This window comes from Pseudopipra pipra, chromosome 22 (assembly GCF_036250125.1).
Source record: "Pseudopipra pipra isolate bDixPip1 chromosome 22, bDixPip1.hap1, whole genome shotgun sequence".
In the NCBI taxonomy this organism is placed as follows: domain Eukaryota; kingdom Metazoa; phylum Chordata; class Aves; order Passeriformes; family Pipridae; genus Pseudopipra; species Pseudopipra pipra.
Genome location: NC_087570.1, coordinates 1,463,006 through 1,470,781, shown reverse-complemented (window position 1 = coordinate 1,470,781; position 7,776 = coordinate 1,463,006).

The following is a 7,776-nucleotide window of genomic DNA, read 5'->3' as shown; positions in this document are numbered from 1 at the left end:
CCGCCTCATCTGATATGCAAATATATGCGCATAAATCTGCATAATATGAGGCCAGGGTGTGCGGGTTGCGCGGGGGCCCCGCCCACCGCGAGGGGGCCGGGCCAGAGGGAGAGCGTGGGGGGGGCACTGGGGGGGGCGGAGAGACCCCGGGGGGGGGACACACAGACACGGAGAGACCCCGGGATGGGGGGGACACACAGACACGGAGAGACCCCGGGGGGACACACAGACACGGAGAGACCCCGGGGGGACACACAGACACGGAGAGACCCCGGGATGGGGGGGACACACAGACACGGAGAGACCCCGGGATGGGGGGGACACACAGACACGGAGAGACCCCGGGATGGGGGGGACACACAGACACGGAGAGACCCCGGGATGGGGGGGACACACAGACACGGAGAGACCCCGGGATGGGGGGGACACACAGACACGGAGAGACCCTGGGGGGGGGACACACAGACACGGAGAGACCCCCGGGGTGGGGGGGACACACAGACACGGAGAGACCCCGGGATGGGGGGGACACACAGACACGGAGAGACCCCGGGATGGGGGGGACACACAGACACGGAGAGACCCCGGGATGGGGGGGACACACAGACACGGAGAGACCCCGGGATGGGGGGGACACACAGACACGGAGAGACCCCGGGATGGGGGGGACACACAGACACGGAGAGACCCCGGGATGGGGGGGACACACAGACACGGAGAGACCCCGGGATGGGGGGGACACACAGACACGGAGAGACCCCGGGATGGGGGGGACACACAGACACGGAGAGACCCCGGGATGGGGGGGACACACAGACACGGAGAGACCCCGGGGTGGGGATCTGGAGGAGAGGGGGGTGGTGAGACCCCCGGGGTGGGGGCAGAGACACTCCTCGGGGTGAGGGAGGGTGGGGAATGGGCACAGAGACTCCCGGGGGGGCGCTGGGAGGGCCGGGATTCTGCTGGACACACACAGCTATGGAGCAGCTCCACACGTATCCCCTTTAGCGAACCCCCCTAATTTTAATTAAGGGATTTTAATCCACCGCATTTCCGAGCGTTCTGCGACTTGGGCGCGTCCCCAGGAACATGGAATGTGCCATGGAGTGCCTTGGAAAACTCTCTCTTAGCCAGAAGCCCTCTCTGTGTTTGGTGTCCCTGCCTGTGACAAGGGGTCAGAACTAGGTGGCCTCTAAGGTCCCTCCCAACCCAAACCATTTCATGATTTTGGGAGTCAGGCATAAGTTTTCCCGAGTTCACCCTTGCAGTGACCTTTCTTGGCTCCGAATTCCCGAGGAATTGGCTGCACGGGCGTGCTGCTATTTTTGTCTGGCATTGAGGGAGCTGGGGTTGGATATTCCCAAGCTGTGGATCCTCTGCCGTGGAAAACAGCATTGCAGGGGTTCCCGATGGACACAGAACTGGTGGGAAAATTCAGTGGCAATACTGAATGTCTTTGCTTTCACTGTAATCTGCCTCGTGTCCATTGACCACGGGGAAAGAAGCTGTAAAAACTACTCAAAAAAAGAACAACTTCGAATTTATTTAACAGGTTTTTATTTATTTTTGAGCGTTAAAATTTTCCGCAGTTTCTGAAGTTCAGCATAACTCTGACACAGACTTACACACTCGTGCAGCTCGCACAGAACATGTCACAGCATCCTCCAAGGACAGTAAGGAATTCCCATTTTCCCCTGGTAAAAGGGTACCCAAGAGTAAATATAATTTATACACCTGCCTTTCATGAAAGACTTTGATAAATATTCCTTGTAAGCTCGGCAGCACGGCCGTAACTTTCTCTCCTATAAGGACATAAAAAGGAGCTTTAGCCTTTACAAAAGGCACACACACACACATCCTGAACCTCACAAACAGCCCTGGTCTGTGAGCAAGACATCCCGAGGAATTTCCTCTACATCGTTTGGGTTATGGTTTAACCATTTCCAGAGCACGCCCAGCACAGACTATTATAAATGTTATAGAACCCCTGATGACACCGTGGGAAGGGCATATTCCCAAATGTGTCCAGTGAGTTGCTCTGAGACCCCCCCATCTCCAGCCACACTCAGGTGTGGATACCCTGGGACACCGGGGAGCCTCAGAGGAAAAGGCTCCTCCTGAACGGACACTTTTGGGAATTCTGTCCTGCCCACCTCAGCTTTCCCAGAAGATATACACGGACAACCTCACAGAGGTCAAGAACAGCCGTCGTTCCTCTCCGAACGACCCTTCCCAGCCCTCCCAGCGGGAGGATACAGCTCACATTCCCTCGGAACAACTCGCTCTCCACGCGGTGGGATCATCCCGGTCCTTCTGGAAGAAGGGAAGCAACACATCCGAGCAGAGCAATGCTCTGCGGAAGGGAAACATTCTTCCCTACTCGTGAGAGGAGTGGGGGGACTTGTCCAGCAAGTCACGGGCTCCTCTGGAATACCAGCAAATGTCCAGGGATCATGGAAGTGGGATGGTGAACTGCCAAGGCCTCCGGAGGCTGCGGGAGGGATTCAGTGATGTGCGTTTGTCAGGGGGGGAACCAGAGTCCTCGGGTGCCGGTTGTGACCTCTGGAGGCGGCAGCTCTGCTCCATCCCTGTTTCCGTGCTGGTGAAACGGGCAGACGGGGATCGCGGGGCTGCCCTGAGGCTCTGGGTGCGATGATCCCGCCGCGGGCTCGTGCCGGGTGCTGGAAGGGCAGAAGGGAAAGGTTAGAGAAGGGAAGGGTTAGAGAAGGGAAGGGTTACAGAAGGGAAGGGTTACAGAAGGGAAGGGTTACGGGGGAGGCTCCGGCCGGAGTGTTGCCCGACCATAGAGGCGCTGGGTGTGCCGGGGGTACTCACCTCGCCCGTGGGTCGGGGGGCTCACGGGCACCCCCGGGACGGCTCCTTCCTCCAGCTCGGAGTCGGGCCGGTGCCTCTGAACGCCTTCTCCCGGAGCAGCCCCAGCCGCCCGGGGCTGTGTAAATCCCGTGCCCGGGCGGTGCCCGCCGCTGTTCCCGAGCTGTAACACAGAGGGGAAGGGGCCGTGAGCAGCGAGGCTCCCCCTCCCCAGCTCCTGCCCCCGAAGGGGTCCGGCCCTGCTGGGTGTGAGCCGATACTCACTCTGTGCTTGCCTCGGGGCCTCGGGATTCCCGGGGAGAGCGCCCCGCTATCCCAAGCGCTGGTTGAGCTCGGAGTGGAGCAGGGAGCCGGGATCTGCCCTATTTATAGGCGGGGGCCGCATACAAATGTCTGGGTCCGGAGCGGCTCGGAGGTTCCCACAGTCCGCAGCCAATCCCCGCGCGGGCGGGACAATGGGAAAGCATCCATTACAGCATGGCAAATCGGCTGTGAACCGCCCGGGGATAATACCCTGCTCCCAGAGGAGCAGGTGGGCTGGGGAGCGTGGGACACAATGGGGGATTGGCACCGCGGCGCTGGGGAGGGAACGTGGGAAAGCGTTGGGCGGCATTATCACCAACTCCCGCCTGATGTCGGGAACGGGACACCGGCTGAGCCCCCCGTTCCCAGGCCGGGCTGCAATAAGGCACAGAAAACTGATCCCGGGAAGGGATAATGCTCGGTGCCCAAAGGAGAGGTTGAAAAGGAAAAGATGCAGAATTAGAGGGACTAAAGCCTTTCACTGGCATTAAACCGTGCTTACATGAATACAGTACCAGATAATTTTCAGGGCAACGAGAGACTAAAATCGAGGGGAAGAACCCTTCAAACAGTTTGTGCTAAGCAGTTAGCCTGAAATATTTTCCTCTCCATTGTTTAAAGTCCCTCTCTAAGTTATATCAAGAGCTCTTCCTTGCTTTTGTTTGGGTAATCTGGGCTTTCCTACAGCAGCCCGTGACATGTAGTGATTAGGATGCCTTTCCCAAACATGTCCTGTTTAATTTCATGCCACTTTGTAAATGCCTCACTGTTCTCTTGGTCCTGAGTCTCCAACTAAATATATTTCCCCCTTTACACACAGCTGAGGTGGAGTGAAAAGTCAGTTCTTGCCCATTGCTTTGCTGTATTCTGCCCTTGCAGAACGTGGCCCGGGCGTGAGGCCACCCTGTGCCTCTGTTCAGTGCTGGCCTTGCTCATCTCTGTGCCACGTGTGTTCAGTGTTCAGGCAGTGAAGGGGAAAGGACTGGGCAGGGGCCTGGACTGAAGCTCCCTCGTTGAGATATTTTTTTTCCAGGTTATGTGTCCTGCTCGGGTCTGCTGCCCCCTCCCAGCACCACCCAGTACAGAGCCAGTCACCTCCCAGATCTGTCAGTCAGGGTATGTGAGGCCTCATGTAGTTTGTGAATGCCTGTTTCTTACCACTACAACATTGATGAAAACTCTACTTATTTCCTGTGTCAAAAACCAGAAGGGAAACCTCTCATTTTTTCCCTGTCAGCCACAGTCAGCCTGTTCCACCTGCCCTCAGCAACCTGTGGATAACCCAAACCTGACTCTGTGGGTACATGGACAGGAATGTGCTCCAGCACACAGAGCATTGTTGAATAAAAAGACATGGTCCTGCAAAGGATGATCCTGTAACTAATTATCAACCTGAAGCTTATAAAGGCCCTTTTTACTGCCTGGCTTCTCATGGAATTCCATGGGTCAGCTGTTCTCCCTTCCCAGCCCAACAGCATTTTAGATGGATCACTTTGGGTACAACAATTTTAATTCTTGTCAATCAACTGTAATCGATCAAGGACTGTGAGTACTATTCAAAATCAGTTCCTTCAATTATTTTGCCAGCTTGTAATCAGCATTATTCCTTGGAGCCAGGGCAATCCCTGCATGCTCCTGTGCTGTTGCTGGAGCTGGAAGTGCAGCACGAGGATTTCTGGATCCCTCCCGGGGCCACGTGGGCTGGAAGGACCAGCAGGTCCCGCACGCACCGTCTGGGAAGGAGCAGGTTTGCAGGGAGGGAGGCTCTGACCCAATTTTCAGCGCTGGAAATACGGAGTGAGCGGTTTTAAATAATGCCACGCTGTCCCCAGCACAATGGCGTGGCCTCCAAAGGGCTAAACCAGCTCCGGTGATTAAAGCCTGATCCCTGCCTTGCAGGGCCGGGCAGATGGTGCCGCGGGCTGTCCCCGATCCTCCAGGCACACGCCTTTTGTCGGCAGTTTAACTCCCTCAATGGGCGACGTGGGAAATCCCGGGAGCTGTGGGCTCGCACCATCTGATGGGAATGGGGAACCAGGCACACACAGCAGCCCTCTGGGCTCCCCACATCCCAGCTTCCCCCTCTCTCTGTCCCTTGGAAAGGTACCACTAACCTTCCATCCCCCTGTGCCTGCCTCACCTACCCTCTGACACTGCTGCTGGGTGAGAGGAATTCCCTTAGTAAGACCTGAAAACTCAAAGGCAATGATATTTCCCAACTGATGCTTTGGAATAATAAACTGTCCAGCCTTAGGCTGTCCCTACAGGATATTCCTTATGGGACTGGGTGCAGTGGGCACTTCCTGCAAGGATTTCAGGAAGGAAGATTTATGGTGTGCTGCAATCCAGTTGTTCTTTGTTAAAAGCCTGTAACTAGTTTGCTCAGTTTGGGCTTTTTTTAAAAATTCTGCTCTTACAGCAACAGTCTGTCCCACTGGAACGTGTTTGTGGTCCAAATCCTTGTCACTGTGCTCCATATCCGTGGGAGGAGTTTGTGTCTCCTGGGCTGTTGCTGCAGAGCCAGAAAGATGGACTGTGGGGCTGGCTCAGAAGCAGGGTTTTCCCTGTTTGGGGAATGAAGGATTAAAAGAGACAAATCCCCAAAACTTCCCAACGTGGAGTTAACTGAGGAATGTGACACAATAATTCCCTTCTCTGGAGGGTGGTGTGAGGTCTGGAGCTGCTCCTGAGAGAGGACAACAGTGCCCTGAGCCTGTGGTGGGGATCTGGGAGCCAGAGATTGCTGTGAGCTGAGGAACAACCACCCCAAAACTGCCCTCATAGGCATGGCAGTCTATAAATCAAAGCAGCTGGAGGTCCCCTAGCCTGAGGAACCAGTACTTGGGGCCTTTCTGCTCCCGGTTTGTAGGTGGTGATTTCAGCCCAGGTGTAGACTTGCTGCACACACTCTACACAGAAGCTGCTCCCAGTTTAACACCAGTTGGCAGCTTTCTCAGCCCATCTGATCCATGGCTTTCTGTGGAGGGAAACCCAGCATGTTGCAGTGCAGCAACAGGTCTGGAGGGAGTCAGGAAAGAGTACAGAAACCCAGAATTTCATTATGCAGATTTTAAAAGCAGTGTCCTGTTCCTCCGCGGCTGTGCTTCCAGCTTGTACCAATTTCAGAGCATTTTTACTTTAGACCATTTCCTACATTCATGTCAGCCTGTCTCCCAGATGCTATTGACGGCGTTTTTAAAGAAATAATTACGATTTTTACTTTTTTTTTTTCCTCTGCCTTCCTTAAATGGTTTAAAATCTTTCTGACAGCCCCTCTCGAGACACCTATTTAGTGTCAAAGAGCATAACGTTCCCAAGTTTTAAAAGGGCCCTCGAATAATACTGATCGATCAATGTGCTCCTTGGGAAAATAGCTCTCCAGATGGTCCATCGGGACAGGAATTGCTGGTCGGCACAATGCGGAGCCAAAGAGCGGCACTAATGCGGGCTGTTGTGAGGCACACGCTGCCTTTGTGCCCCTCTGAATGCCCCGAGCGGGGAAGAAAGTGTGGGAAACTCCGAGAAACTCAGGCCCACACTCTGAGGTTAATAGGGGCTTTGTCAGGAGAGTATTCCTGAGCTGTGGGATCAGCATAATAAACAACATCTTCCCTAAGGGTGGGAATGTGTTGGAGCAGGGGAGGGTCGCCCCAGGGGACGGGGCAGGGAGCCGTAAGAAGCTTTGAGTTCAATTATGAGAAGTGATAATAATTAATAAATTGTAAACACACCCTTTGGCGGGGCTGGGGAAGCCCGAGGTCTGGCTTTTAGCTCGGGGGTAATTGGTAAATTAAAGCCCAGGGGGGCAAGTCTGTGGCTGGTGAAAAGCAGAAGGGGAGCGTTTGCCCCAGGGTGGATCTGAGTCCCTGGAGCAAAGGGAGCCTTCCCGGAGGGGTTTGGTCCCTTCCCACTGCCCAGGAGGAGGCTCTTGCTGTTCCTCTCCCCTCCCCCGTGGTTTAAGGCACTGCAGAGGTGCTGCCATGGGGACACTCACACAGGGGGTGTTTGGGTGGAATCCCATCCCCAGGAGGGCAGCGGCCTCTCCGTGCCACGTGTGACCCTATTCCCAGTGAGGCACACTCTGGATGTGATGGGCTTTGGGGCACATGGCATCCCAGCTGAGTCTGAACTCCCCCACACTGCCCTAATTAGGCTTGATTTAAAACCCCCCAGGCATGGACAACAGCTGGAGTTTTGCTGGGATTCAGAAGCTTGTACTAATTGACAACGACAAGTTGAGCACACTGGGGCAAAGTGACTTTTTCAAGCTCTCTAAGCAACCACATAATCTAAAAATATCTCTTCTGAATTATTTAGCACTTCATTAGGAAGAAGAAACTACCTGCAGCATTGGTAGAGACCTGTACCAAAGCCTACCTTGCACTGCCTTGGCAGAGAGGTGAGGAGCACTCGACCAGCTTGTGCTTTCGGGGCAAAGGAATAACCAAAATGATCTCTGAACTGTAATGAGGCAGAGCAGCACGCTCCTGACCCAGCTGTCTGGCTTTTTGGGGGGGCTTTCTGTGTGGATAAGAGAGGGTTTCATCACGAGCCAAATGAGGACTGGCCAGGCCCAGCCAGCAGTGCTGGGATGTGTTTGGTTGTGTCACCTCAGCGGATCTGAGGCTGCTCCCAGCTTAA